The 13,942-nt window shown below is 38.2% G+C and overlaps 1 pseudogene; it reads left to right on the forward strand.

Moving 5' to 3' along the window:
- Nucleotides 1-10,663: 10,663 nt before the first annotated feature.
- On the forward strand, nucleotides 10,664-11,619 carry LOC122748087 (annotated as a pseudogene).
- The last annotated feature ends 2,323 nt before the right edge of the window (nucleotides 11,620-13,942 follow it).

Genomic DNA, 13,942 nt, shown 5'->3' on the forward strand with positions numbered 1-13,942 from the left:
GTTCGCAGTCTATAAGGGAAGACAACATACAAACAACCATGTACAAATAAGATATTTACAGGATTGATTGGAGATAATTACAGAAGAAAGGCAGTAGCATCAAAGGGGATAAGGAACAGCTTCTTAAAAAAAGGAGAAATTTTAGTTGACACTTGAGAGAATCTATGAAAGTGACGAGGAACAAATGAGCAGAAAGTTCCAGGAATGAGAATAGCCAGTGAAAATGTACCAACTTAGGAAATGGAGTGTCTTCTGGGAAGAATGAAAAAAAGTCAAGTGTATATGGATCATGTAATAAATGGAGGTGAATAAGGTGGGGAAAGATGATGATGAGAAGAGCAATAATTTTTTAAAAAGAGAAAGACAATGAGATGTAAGGAAAGAGATATATAGGCCAAAGCCCCTCTCAGAATTTGATTGGCCATACCCTCACATAAAGATGAGAGAAATGAGGTTGAAATAGCAGAAATAATGAACTTGTCCCTGGGCATATTTTTTTCTGTGTCAGTTTCCCCATCCAGTTATTAACATAAGAGAATAAAAGAACTTTAAGGTTTGAAAACTGAGGAAACCACACCTTTGATCTGTTTGGCAGTTATTGAGAAAAAAATTTTTTTTTGTTTAGTGAGGCAGTTGGGGCTAAGTGACTTGCTTAGGGTCACACAGCTAGTAAGTGTTAAGTGTCTGGGGTCAGATTTGAATTCAGGTCCTCCTGACTCCAGGGCTGGTGCTCTATCCACTTCGCCACCTAGCTGCCCCCATTGAGCAAATATTAAGACTGAGCTTATTGTTTAGATAAAAATTTGGGAAGAAAATGTAATGGTAACTTTAAGCTAGGTTGAAATGTCTGATCATAGGAAGCAAACCTGCATTGAAAAGAGAATTCCAAAGAAAAGACTAAACCTACATGCTTTAGCCAGGTGAGACCACCTTGATCTTTGTTCTGAAGAACTTGCTATTTGGAGGTGACAGTGTCCTGTTAGACAGATGAAAGGAGCCTCCAGATCGAAGACTCTGCAGTGACAAAACAGGCAAGACTTTCTGCTGGTCCTAGGTCACAGTTTCTTAGTCAATAAATCAGCAAGCATTTAGTAAGAGCTTCCTATTTGCCAGGCACTGTGCTAAGCTCTGGAGTTACAAACACAATCAAAACATAAAAGAAAGGGGCAGCTAGGTGGCACAGTGGATAGTGCACCAGCCCTGGAGTCAGGAGGACCTGAGTTCAAATCCAGTCTCAGACATTTGACACTTACTAGCTGTGTGACCCTGGGCAAGTCACTTAATCCCAATTGCCTCCAAAAAAAATAGTCTTTGGGGCAGCTAGGTAGCACAGTAGATAGAGCACTGGCCCTGGATTCAGGAGGACCTGAGTTCAAATCCAGCCTCAGACACTTAATTACTAGCTATGTGACCCTGGGAAAGTCACTTGACCCAAATTGACCCGCAAAAACAAAACAAAACAAAAACTGAGGTGGAAGAGTTAGGGGAAGGTACTCACTCTAATGTATTATGGTGACAATGTCCAGAATGTCAGCTGCAAAGCCAGAAGAGGAATGAAAGATGGCTGTCCTGAGTCCTTCCTCAAAATGGAGGTTCTGGGAGGAGTTTACTAATGGGAGAAGTGGGCCTTGATTGTGGAAAGATGGGCCAAAGGGAAAAGGCCAGAAAGAGAGAGAGAGAGAGAGATGTTTTAGGACAAGGAGACCATCAACACAGAGAGAACTTTCTGGGTAAGAAGGTAGCTGGCACAATCAAGAGAGACAGTAATAGAGCTTCTTCTGAGTCTAGGCCATTGGAAAATATTTCAGATTTGGGGAAAAACAAAACTTCCTGTAGGTAGAGGCTCACAGGCTGATTCATATTAGATGAATCATTGCTAACCATACCCCAGATGTTACTGGGTCATCAATTTAGAGGTAGAAGATGTAGAAGGTAGAGTCCAAACTCTTCATTTTACAGATGAAGAAACTGAAGCCCAAAGAGACTAACTGACTTATCCAGGGTCGTATTGGTAGGAAGAAGCAGATCCAGGATTCATATTCAAGTCCTGTGATTGCAAAGTTAGTACTATTTTGATTTTCTTTTAAACTTTGTCCGTTTTACCTGGAAAGAGCTACATGAGCTGGTGCAAAGTGAAATGTGCTGTATACAAAATAATAGCAATATTATAAGATGATCTGCTGTGAATTACTTGGTTATTTTCAGCAATGCAACGATCCAAGAAAACGCTGAAGGTCTTATGAAAAATGCAATCCATCTACAGAGAGAAAACTGATGGTATCTGAATGCAGATTGAAGCATAATTTTTGTTAGCTTCTTTATCTGAAGTTTTGTCTTTGTCTATTTTCTTTCACAACCTGGCTAATGTGGAAATATTTTGCATGACTGCTCATGTGTAGATTATATTGAATTGCTTGAGTTCTTGGGGGTGGTGGGGAGGGAGGGAGGAAGAGAATTTACAAAGTTCTAAAAAGTTGGTGTCAAAATATGTATGTTACATGCAATTTGGGAAAACAAAATTCTAAATATTGAAAATAAAAAATTTTTAATTAAACTTTTTCCTTTTTTTGTATTTTTATTGATATCTTTTTTTAATCACTTTAATTGTCCAACATATCCCTTTCTTTGTTCCAGTTAGGGAGCCATCCCTCTACTAAGAAGCAGCTAAGGGCTATTCTGGGAGCAGCTGGATATCGCAGACAACGGATACCCTCTTTGGGTGAAATTACTAAGCCTCTTACATCTCTAACCAAAAATTCTGTCCCAGAACCTTTACAGCTGGATTCCCAGCATCTTTCAGCTATAACAGAATTAAAAGGGGCATTGTTATCAGCACCTGCACTAGGACTCCCAGACTACACTAAGTCTTTTACTCTTTTTGTACAGGAACAGAATGGAGTGGCTTCTGAGGTCCTGACTCACAAATTAGGACCTGTCCAGCACCCAATAGCTTATTATTCCAGTCAACTTGGTCCTGTAGCTGCTGAAGCACCACCTTGCCTTAGGGCAGTTATATTATTAGACTATATCTAAGTATATCTAAATGTGATATAGAAAATTTACATTTACACATTATCATATGTCTCTGTATATATCTATGTTTGATACATGTATAAAATATATAATTACATATCACAAATAAAATTTTTAAATTAAAAAAAAACAAGAACTAAGTGACAAAAAAGATATAAGCCTTTCCCCCCTTTTTAGATCCATATTTTTTGTTTACTTTATTATGAATATCTGCCATCAAGAAAAATACCTGGGCAGCTAGGTGGCAAAGTGTATAGAGCACCGGCCCTGGAGTAAGAAGGACCTGAGTTCAAATCCGGCCTCAGACACTTAACACTTACTAGCTGTGTGACCCTGGGCAAGTCACTTAACCCCAAATGCCTCACCAAAAATAAAAAAAAACCACACACCTACATTTTCTTCTGTTTTATGGCTAGTATAAAATCTCAGTTTTTACTTTCAGGTTAGGATCTCTATGCCAATAACACTAGTATTCATGAAATTTGTTGAATTTATTGTGAGAAGGGAAGAATTAAATTTTTTTTTGGAGTAATCAATTTCTAATTAAGCAAAGTTCAAGTGATGTGAAGTAGTGGCTTGCAAGGCAGTCTAGTAGACCTAAGAGTAGGTTTTAAGACAATAAATTTGAAACATAAATTTAAGGATTTTCCTAAAAGAATAATTCGGGACATAAAATCTTAAAACTGTAAAATTTAGTGCTGGTAAAGACTTTAGAAGTTACCTTTTCATTTTACAAGTGAGAAAACTGAGGCCCAAGGAACTTAAGAAACTCCCCAACATCATGCATTAAGATATATAATATTTCAGAATTCAAGCTCAAGTCCTCTGTCTCCATATGCATTTGTCTTCCTATTATGTATTTGATGAATACTTCAAAATAGATTAGGGATTTAGGAAACTAAACTCAAATCTAGGAGTCTAGAGATGTTCCCTTAGAATCTGAATCCAAGTACCTAAATATTTATTAAATTATAGTTAAAGTCAATATAATCTGCATTTGAAGGGAAGGGGCATATTGATAAACTCTGAATAGTGAGTCATATAGTAATATGATATTGGAGGTGGGAGGAGTCAAATCAATAAACATTTATTAAATGCCTACTTGAGGCAACTAAGTAGTAAAGTGGATAGCACGCTGGTCCTAGAGTCAGACTGACTTCAAGACTGGCCTTAGACATTTAATCATGCTGCCTTGGACAAGTCACTTAACTCTTATCCACCTCAGTTTCCTCAACTATAGAACAGGAATGACAACAGCACCTATCTTGCAGAGTTATTTTGAAGATCAAATAAGTTAATATATGTAAAATACCTTGCAAATCTTAAATCTGTTTATCATAATTACCAGTAAGAAGACCAGTCATTATGTCATAGAGGACAATGAAAGGAATCTATTAAAAGATGACTGGAAAAGGTGAGAAGAGATAAGGTTATGTAGGATTTTCAAAGTCAAACAGAAGAATTTATATTTGATCCTGAAAATAATACAGACCCAATGGATTTAACTAATGGTAGATTGATATAGCCAGATTTTTTTTCTTTAGAAACATCACTTTGATAGCCAAGTGGTAGCTGGACAGGAGTAGGGGGGACTTGAGGGAGACCAACTAGAAGGTGATCATAACAATCCTGACATTAGTTGATGGAATCCTCCACTGCATTGATGGTGGTAACACAGGAAAAAAGGGGGTACCAAGGAAAAATGTTGCAGAACTAAAATCAATAAGCATCGGCAATAGATTGGATGTGGCAGAGAAGGTAAGAAGGAAGCTTATGATGTTTAGTGATAGGGTGACAGGAAGTTTGATTGTACCTTTTACAGTACAAACTCTTTCCCTCATTGAGAAGGTGAGAAATTTGATATAGGTGCAGTCACACAAAACACATTTCTTCATTAGTAATGCTGTGGAAGAAAACACAGAGGAGAGAGAGAGAGAGAGAGAGAGAGAGAGAGAGAGAGAGAGAGAGAGAGAGAGAGAGAGAGAGAGAGAGAGAGAGAGAGAGAAAAGAAAAAAGTATTCTTTGATCTGCATTCAGACTCCATCCATTTTCTCTCTGAAGATGGAAAGCATTTTTAATCATAAATCCTTCATAATTGTCTTGGATCATTGTATTGTAAAGTCCTTTACAATTGATTATCATACAGTATTGCTGTTATTGTGTAAAATGTTCTCCTGGTTCTGCTCATTTCACTTTTTCATATAAGTGATTACAGGTTTTTCTGAGAGCAACCTGCTCATTATTTCTTATGGCACAATATTCCATTACAATCATATACAAGGATTTTTTCAGTCATTCCCCAATTGATGGAGAGCCCCTCAATTTCCAATTCTTTGTAATCATTAAAGAGCTGCTATAAATATTTTTGTACACATAAGTCCTTTTTCTTTTTTTAAATCTCTTTGGGATATAGACCTAGTAGTGGTATTGCTTGGTCAAAAGAAATGCATAATTTTATAGGCCTTTGGGAATAGTTCCAAATTGCTCTCTAAAATAATTGAATCATGGGGCAACTAGGTGGCACAGTGGATAGAGCACTAGCCCTGGAGTCAGGAGGACCAGAGTTCAAATTTGACCTCAGCTGTTTGACCCAGGGCAAGTCACTTAACCCCAATTGCCACACACACACACACACACACACACACACACACAAAGATTGAATCAGTATACAACCTCACCAACTGTGGCAATTTTCCCACATCCATTCCAACATTTGTCATTTTCCTTTTCTGTCATATTAATCAATTTAATGGGTGTGAAGTGGTAGCTCACTTATTTTAATTTGCATTTCTTTAATCAATACAGATTTAAAGCATTTTTTCATATGACTTTAGATAACTTTGATTACTTTGTCTGAAAACTGCTTGTTCATATGCTTTGGCCATTTATCAGTTGAGGAATGGCTCCTATTTTTACAAATTTGACTCTATTTTCTATTTATTTGAGAGGTGGAGTCTATTAAAGAAAGTTCCTCTAAATTTCTCTCACAGTTATGATTACTGTGCATTTCTCTCCATCCTATCCCCTTAATTTATCCTAAACTCTCTCTCTCCTTTTACTCTGTACATCCTTAGAAGGGTTTTGCTTGTCTTTTACCTACACAATTTACCCTCCATTCTATCACCCCTCCCCACATACTTCTCTTATCATGTTCTCCTTCTACTTTCCTGTAGGGGAAGAGAAATTATCCTCATGAATTTAAAAATGACTTGCAAGAAAAATTATATTAGCACACATTTCAGCAGCACTTACATTTCATAGATCAAAGCATTCTATACTGTGTCATCAAACTTTATAATTAATGTCAGTAGAATCATTGCCCCTAACTTGGGCTGCCTCTTGGGCTTACTTTCTTGCAATACATCTCTGAGGGATACAGTAACCTTTCTTTAGTCCTTCCTCCTCCCATTAATCAAGTGCCTCATATGATCTCTATGCTTCTCTTTAATTGCTTTGCATCCTCTATAAAATCTTATTTCTCTCCTGTAAGTCTGTACTTACTTTTACCTCCGAGTTCAACTCATCCCCTTGACTTGACTCCTGAAGGTTTGATTACTATAGGATCCCACATCTATCAATGGTCATGGTGAGTACCATGGTCCTGGTCTCTGAGTCTTCATTTGATTATCAAAAACCTTGGCTGGATGGTGGTGGAGAAACTCTTAGTTTTTGTATCCACAATTGATTGTGAACTGTGCCATAGAAGGGAGGAGCCCAGCTTCTTACGGGGAGAGAAACCTTGGCAAGGAGGTGCTGGCACCTCAATAACAGAATTTTTGTGACTCAAACATCAGTCATTTAACAATCCCCTGGCAAACAACAGAAGTGTTCACAAAACATTTTATAAGGCTGAGTGAGGATTGTTTTAACTCGATGAGAAAAAGGCAGTATTTTGATCCTGTTTCCTAAACTAAAAAATTTCCACATGAAAAAGGAAAAGTCCTAGAGATGTCAGAACTGTTTGCCTTAAGCAGTGTAGCAAGTGTCCATACCTCAAGCATTGTACAATTATAGAATTGTAGAATCTCGAGGTTATTTTTAATAAACTCTTTGATTCTGGCAAGGATTTATTATCCCTCTTTCCCACTGCACCCCAGTAGAACAATAAAACATATAAGACCCCAATAAAAATATGGATAGTCTATCAATTAAAAAGATTCAAATTTGTCAGTCCAAATTTACATAAGTAATTCTCCATTTGAAGTCCATCACTTCTCTGCCAGTAAATGGGTAGCGTGTTTCATCTTCAGTCCTCTGGACTCATCATTTATCACAGCATGGATCAGAGTTCTAAAGGTTTCCAAAGTTGCTTTTTTCTATAATGTCATGATTTGCCCTGCTCACTTAAATCTGCTTCAGTTCATAAAGGTCTTCCCAATTATCTCTGAAACTGTCTATTTTATTATTTCTTCTAAAGAATATTATTCTATTATCTGCATACGCCATAATTTTTAGCTATCTACCATTAGAAGGGCACCTATTTAGTTTCCAGTTTGGGGCTATAGTGAAAAGAGCTGCAGACAATAATTTGCGCATCTAGGTCTTTTTCCTCATTCATTAACCTCAGTATTCCACTGCCTCAACTAAAATGCCACCCAGAGAATGGGGCTTGGAATCCCAGATCAGTACAAAACAGGGTAGAAAAAGATTATCACTTTCATGATACTTTGATTATTGAAGCCTAATAGTACACTCATTTTTTCTAGCTACTATACAAAATGACTAACTTATTAAACTTGCAATTTTTAAGTACCATTACTTCATCTTCACATGAAACTTCACATTGACCATAATACTGAGCAACCATCAAAAAGGACCATCACTATTTCAATTCAACAAGCAATTATATTACACTTGTACCATGACTCAGCTACTCTTAGATTTGGTGAATATAATAAGCACAATAGCTACCTTAAATCATTATATACTATTTTACATATATTATTTCATCTCTGAAAACCTGGGAGGTAGGTGCTATTATTATCATTTCCCTTTTACAGATAAAGAAACAGAACCTGAGTGACTTAACTATATTCTCTCAATAAATATCTGAGGCAGTACTGGAAGTCAGGTCTTTCATACTCCAAATCCAGTGTTCTAATGCACTATACTACCTAGCTCCCTCACCGATAACTATGACAATAAATCATGGCACCATTTCTGTCATCAAGGAGTTTATTCTCTAATTATTTGGGGAAAGAATGGTGCAACAAGTACACAGATAAGTTTCATGTGGAGTTGGGGATAATAGTAGCAAAGGAAAGGTATAAACTAGGTGATCTAGGAAAATTTGGGGACATAAGAGAATGTCAATAAATTCTGCTACTTAAAAGTCATTTTTGGCTCAAATAGTGATCTTAATGTCATTAATCAAGACAACTAAAGTGAAGATTTTAGGAATTCTGCACTGTACTGTACCAGGGCACTAGATAATTAGAGACCTGAAAGTATGAAGTGGTACCCTGAGCCATCTGGTCTAATACTATAGTGTATCAACAAAAGGGAGAAAGTCCATTAAGAGTAGTGCTGGGGGCAGCTAGGTGGCACAGTGGATGGAGCACCGGCCCTGGATTCAGGAGGACCTGAGTTCAAATCTGGCATCAGACACTTCACACTTCCTAGCTGTGTGACCCTGGGCAAGTCACTTAACCCTCATTGTCCTGCAAAAAAAGAAAAAGAAGTAGTGCTGACACTACTAAACTCTGAGGCAGGAGGGGAGGAGGGGAACATCACATAAGTTCTCACTTGGAATGCGTTTTCATAGAACCAGTTTCAAAAGCAAGTTGGACAATCTCAGGTTCTGACCAACTTGAATGAATGAGATACCAATGTTGTCCAACATGAGTCTGTAAGTGGATAAGGGTGAATGGGTGAATGTGCCACTTTTATGGAAGAGAGCTAAGAGCAGTTGGTCAAAGTGGGGCACAAATCTCTGGGAGTAAAAGGTAGACAAATTTGCCTGAAATCTATTCTTCTTCCTGCTAGAGGCAGAGTAGTTGAATTATAGAGATGAGAGAGCAACAGCTATTTTCCATCAGACCTAAGTGAATATTGAATCTTGCTAATTGAAGTCTTATTTCTTTTTGATGAATTAATCACCACTTTAAGTATCTGCTACTGTTATACTAGAGAATTCATGTATAAGATGATGTGGTCTACTTGCTAAAAGAAGATTATGTAATAATGTCTAAAAGAAGATTATGTAACAATGTCTAATATAATCAGCTATTTACATTCGTTTATTATTTATATGTCATTATACTCTGGGTATGGTTTGGAATTATTGTATATATCACTAATATGTTCTCAGTTATGCAGCATAGCACACATTTTTACCATCATACTGTCTTTGGTGAAATTAATGAGATTTCGGAAGTATGGAAACTTATCATTTCAGAGACTAACTTGCTGTGAACTCTGATGCAGGCCCTGGAGAGAATATATGTGCAACAAAAGGAGCACCAATTCAAGACAGAAAATATAGCCCCTTTAAACCAAGTGACTTGAGCGCATGGAAATCAATAAATTAAGGGAAAGGTTAAGTAGGGGAGATTTATGATCTAATATCCAATTTTAATCTCACATAAGAAATACATCAGTTCTAGTCCAAGGTGGAGACACATGCAATTCAAAGATAGACCTGGCCAGAGACCAAGGACTATATCTTCTGTTTTAAAAGCAAGTCCACTGGGGCAGCTAGGTGGCACAGTGGATAAAGCACCTGCCCTGGATTCAGGAGGACCTGAGTTCAAATCCAGCCTCAGACACTTGACACTTACTAGCTGTGTGACCCTGGGCAAGTCACTTAACCCTCATTGCCCTCCAAAAACAAAAAATAAAAAATAAAAGCAAGTCCACTGCACCAATACTTTACTCTGTAAATAGAGAGTGATAGGAACCTGAAATTAACATACAATAGTGGTGCCTTCAGCTTCTCTGTGGTAGTTTCCCCCTGTGTGTCAATGTGTTTGCTATCTTTAGTAAGGTGTGTTGCCAGGGATATTTTATGTAGCAGATTTTGTTATTATTTTGTTTTTTGTTTTTTAGTGAGGCAATTGGGGTTAAGTGACTTGCCCAGGGTCACCCAGCTAGTAAGTGTTAAGTGTCTGAGGCTGGATTTGAACTCAGGTCCTCCTGAATCCAGGACCGGTGTTCTATCCACTGCACCACCTAGCTGCCCCTATGTACCAGGTTTTACTACAAGTTAAGTAGTCTTGAGAACAAAGAACTTGGAAGTAATGGTCATGATTGATAGCACTACATAAAGAACAGTTTCATCCACAAAAGAGCCCTTCACCAATTCTGTCTTCTCTTAGCCATTGCTGTTTGACTGGACTCAGAATCTGGGCAATTAACAGACCCTAGTTCCTTGTATTCTGCATCTCAGGGCTTCTATTGCTAGAATTCTGTATAAATATTTTTAAATACTATACCACATGCAAACAGACACTTAACAAATCCTACTAAATGGCAAAAAAAACTTGTTGGATTTGGGAGAGGACAGAAAAGGGAGGGTGGGAGAAAAATTTGGAACTCAAAAAATATCTTTACACATGAGAAAAAATTAATTAAAAAATAAAGAACACATTGTAGAAAAATGATTCTGGGGAAATTTTCTTCTTAGAGAATGATGACTTCTTCTATCAGACCCTTCAATGGCTCCCACTTACAAGTCAAAGAATTCATCCTTCTGGGACTCCCAGGAATACACAATTGGCAGCATTGGCTATCTCTACCTCTGGCATTACTCTACATCTCATCCATTGGAGCCAATCTACTTATCTTTATCACCATCTGGAAGGAACCCAAATTGCATCAGCCCATGTACCAGTTCCTGAGCATCCTATCTGTAGTGGACATGGGCCTGGCCACCACCATCATGCCAAAGATATTGGCCATTTTCTGGTTTGACGCCAAAGCCATCAGCCTCCCTGAGTGCTTTGCTCAGATTTATGCCATACACTATTTTGTGGGTATGGAGTCAGGCATCTTCCTCTGCATGGCTTTTGACAGATATGTGGCCATTTGTCAACCCCTCCGTTATCCCACCATTGTCACAGACTCTTTTGTCTTCAAAGCCACAATATTCATGGTGTTCAGAAATGCACTGGTTGTTGTCCCAGTGCCTGTGCTGGCTGCTCAGAGAGATTACTGCTCCTCAAATGAAATAGACCATTGCCTGTGTTCTAACTTGGGGGTCACCAGTCTGTCCTGTGATGACAGGAGGGTCAACAGCATTTGCCAGATGATCCTGGCTGTGCTCATAATGGGATGTGACTTAAGCCTGATCATCCTTTCCTATGCCTTGATTCTCTACTCTGTGCTGAAGCTGAATTCTGCAGAAGCTGCATCCAAAGCCCTGAGCACGTGTAGCTCCCACCTCATTCTCATCCTCTTCTTCTTTACTGTCATTGTTGTTGTGTCACCCACCTGGCAGGGAGAAAGTATCCCCTGATCCCTGTGCTCTTCAATGTGCTGCACAACATCATCCCCCCAGCCCTCAATCCTTTAGTGTATGCATTTAGGACCCAAGACCTCAGGCTGGGCTTCCTAAATGTGTTTCTGCCAGGCATAAAGAGCAAATGAGCTCAAAGTAACTAGACTTCCTGAAGTCAGGTGTCCAATGTGTACATTCTCCAACTCCTCCAAACAAAAGAAGGAATTCTTACCCACAGTAGTATATATAATGATCACATGAAGTAAATTCACACATTCCGATCCATTTATATACACTGACACCCAAGAAGTCAATGTTTAATCTTTCCATCTTCTCTAACCATATCCAGCTTTCCTCGGTTCATAGACGTGCTATAACATTCCAGGTCCTGTGCTATATTGATCTTTATGGGATTTGACTTTCCTTTCATCACCAGATACATTAGCAATTGAGCTTCTTTTTGGTTTGGGCTCAGCCTCTTCATTAGAACTGGAGGTATTTGTAGTTGTCCTCTATTCTTCCCTAGTAGAGTATTGGATACCTCCCAACCTGAGGGGCTCATCTGATAATTTTTATCATTTTAGCACTGTTCGTGGGTTTTTCTTGGTAAAGATTGTGGTTTTGTCATTTCCTTCTCCAGCTTATTTTACAGATGAGGAAACAGACAAACTCAGTACACTAACTTGTCAGGGGTTACCCAGCTAATAGGTTTCTAAGGTCCAATTCGAATTCAGGTTCTCCTGACTCCAGGGCCAGTGCTCCATACACCAGACAATCTAGCTGTTTACAGTCTAGACTTTCTTTCCAGGGAGGCAAACTTTAGACTTGATATACTGATTTCCAGTTTCTGTTCCCCAAAATATTGTACTCATAGATCTTGCTGTGGAAAATCTATAACGCAAATGTGCTTGGTCCTCTTATGACAAGCATAAAATCAATTGCTGGAGCCAGACATGAAACCTTTTAGGACATATCATAGTGCAGGTCATGCTGACAGAACTTCCAAAAAACAACAAAGTTAGATTTTGGGGAAGGTATTTTTCCCCACATTTGAAAAAATACTTGCACTATGGGTTTTCAACATTTCTTTAATTTCCCATGATATTACAAAAATCAGAGGTTCAGCAATCATATTCAATTCAATTAAAAAACCATAGAGACCTTACCATGAGATAGATCTCTAGTAAAATCTAAGAATAAAAAAAGTTAAAAACAAAACTCTTATGTCCTCCAAGAACTGAATTCTACTGACATAATATAGCATACATACAAAGAAATCAATAAACACATATCCAATATTTGAGGAGAGAGGGAACACTGAACTGGAGGTTCATAGCAAGGTACATGGAAATAATGTTGAGCCTTAAAAAGTGAAAGGAACCATATTGCTCATACCAAAGTATAAAGCAATTCAATACAAAGAAATCTCCTTATACAGCTTGACTGGAAGACTTTAATTCACCAAACATATTATTATAAGCCTCCAAGATATAGAAATAACATTTTTACCAACTATCTCCCATGCCTAGAATGTTCTCACTCCCCACCCCAGTATCTTAGCTTCCTTCCAATTATCTTCTTTGGTCATAGTTGTTTGCATATTGTCCCCCCCCCCATTAGACCAGCTACAAGAAGCTTTTCCTAATGACCCTTAATGTTGGTGTTATTACTTTGAATTATCTCCAGTTTTTCCTATTTTAAGTGTGCATCACCTAAGATAGAGATGTAGTAAATACCAGGGATCTACTTTTGACTACTGGAAGGCCAGTTTAGCGGTGGATATTCTGCTTTTGCCTATACCCAGAATGGTCTGGCTTTTAAAACTACTCAATTGGAACAGTCTGGGATTTCTTTGAGGAGGTAGTCACAAAGTGCCTTGCTTGTCATCTTCCCCCATTGTTTTATTTGGTTGTTTGATTTTGGTTTTGAGAAGCACTAAGCTATGTGATTTGCCCAGGGTCACATAGCTAGTAAGGGTCAAGTGTCTGAGGTTAGATCTGAACTCAGGTCCTCCTGACTACAGAACCATTCTCTATCTACTTGTCAAATTTTATTTCCATACTCATCTTCCTGTGGAAAAGACACAGACACAGACACAGACACACACACACACACACACACACACACACACACACACACACACACACCTACCTGCTAGGGAAAAAGCCTAGTACCAATGTTGTGGGAATGTAGTGGGACCCTAAGAAATCCAAAAGATTCAAACTCCATAGGCCAAGGGGAAAACAGCTCTCTCCCACCTTAGAAATGGGTGCTGCCAAGCATGATCCTGGTACACTGTTAAGCAATACTGCAAAATGATATGAAAAATATAGTGATGAGCATCTTGGATAGTCAGAGCTGGTCCTTGCTGAATGTTGTTAATGACAAGTTATCATGAAGAAGAATTGTAAAAAAAACAGTTGCGGATCACCTCCTCAAAAAAAAGTTCTTTTAGAGGCATCTTTGGTATGA

This window comes from Dromiciops gliroides, chromosome 3, assembly GCF_019393635.1.
Source record: "Dromiciops gliroides isolate mDroGli1 chromosome 3, mDroGli1.pri, whole genome shotgun sequence".
Taxonomy (NCBI): domain Eukaryota; kingdom Metazoa; phylum Chordata; class Mammalia; order Microbiotheria; family Microbiotheriidae; genus Dromiciops; species Dromiciops gliroides.